Genomic DNA, 1694 nt, shown 5'->3' with positions numbered 1-1694 from the left:
CATAGCTTAAATTAAGGTTTTAAGGTTAAACAAGAATGAAGTTAACTAAAACTAAATTTAACTAACGTGGAAGGGTAAAAAGTTAAAGCTTAGTTGGGAGGCAAAAATTCAGAAGCCACTTGTTAAGATATTAAAAATAGCAGAGCGGAAAATTTTATATGTCAGTAAAAAAAAAGAAAGAAGAGAAAACAAAGGCGTTTCAGTTATTCACTTTCTTGGTTTTAAAACCACTCTTGGAAAACGTTTAGACAAGATGTGATGAATCAATGTATTGTCTTTTTTTACGTTATCGTACAAATTAAAAATCATATATAGTGAAATCTTTGATGTTAGCTCTCAAACTAATGACCCGTTTTCATAATGTTCAGTTTTGGTGAGGAAAACGTCTTGGAAAACGTTTAGACAAGATGTTATGAATCAATGGATTGTCTTTTTTTACGTTATCGTACAAATTAAAAATCCTATATAGTGAAATCTTTGATGTTGGCTCTCAAACTAATGACTCGTTTTCATAATGTTCAATTCTGGTGAGGTCTACACACACAAACGTATGTTTGTGTATGATTCGTACATTATTACAGATTCTGTCATGGACTCGAACAGTTTAGCGTATGAATAGCTTAAAAAAGTGTGTTGAAAAGCCGATGAAGTCCATTAAGCCCAACACTAATTCTAGGGTTAAACCTCTTACATCACCAATATCATGCAAACATTTATTACCTATAACTTACATTTTATAGAAAGTAACTATCATTTAGAGGACGGCATTTATTTCATAGATAGTCATTAAGAATGTATGCAGATAAAAGTGCTCGTAGGAATTAAATGTCGGTTGGATTTTATAAAAACTGGAAGTTTTCATACCTCATTTTATTTGTATGTTAAGGGGATCAAAAACTAATAATTCCATTGCTTGTCTCCTTTGAAAGATATCGAAGTTTTAAATTGTTGGGCTTACAATTTTTCTGCCAAGTCTTTTAAGGATGTTTAATGTTTTTATTTGATATTTTATTTCTTTAATTTTAGCTTTTAATTCTGAACCGAATCTTCTGGTCGTCAAAAAAATTACCGAGTAACACACTTCATCATTTGTTCTGTATAATCTAATTTACTAATGTCACAACACATCAGAATTAGGGCAAGGATTTTCTTATCACTGTATTATTCATTTAATTATTTTAACGCGGTATTTATTAGCATTTTCTTGAATTAACCCGATTATTATTCAGAATAACTGGCGAATCAGAAAGCCAGTCTTGTAGATCCCAGAGCGAGCCAAACAACCACAATCATAACAGTATTTATTAGTAAGAACTTCTGAGTGAAAGTAAAGAAGTTATAGTAATATATCAACCACACGATATATATACGAGCTAAGGACAGCAGAGGACCTTTGATCCATTTAGACCATCCTATACATTATACTAAACTCAAAAATAAAACACTCAAAGCTAGCCCTTATCATTCAAATGTTTATCAAGCCTTTACTTTGAGCCCCCTTAAATTCACAATATCTACCATTATCCAAAGGCCTACCGTCCTATTGTAAAAACAATGCTATTTCAGCTAAAGATGACACATACATTGCCAAAATGTATATTTGTATCCCATAGTCTTACCATTCTCACCATTAAATAGGTTTGTTTGCTTGAAGTTAAGCACAAAGCAACATAATGGGCTATCTGTGCTCTGCT

Source organism: Limulus polyphemus, unplaced genomic scaffold (assembly GCF_000517525.1).
Source record: "Limulus polyphemus unplaced genomic scaffold, Limulus_polyphemus-2.1.2 Scaffold12, whole genome shotgun sequence".
NCBI classification, from domain to species: domain Eukaryota; kingdom Metazoa; phylum Arthropoda; class Merostomata; order Xiphosura; family Limulidae; genus Limulus; species Limulus polyphemus.
The sequence above is the reverse complement of the archived record's forward strand: the minus strand, read 5'-3'. Positions refer to the sequence as shown.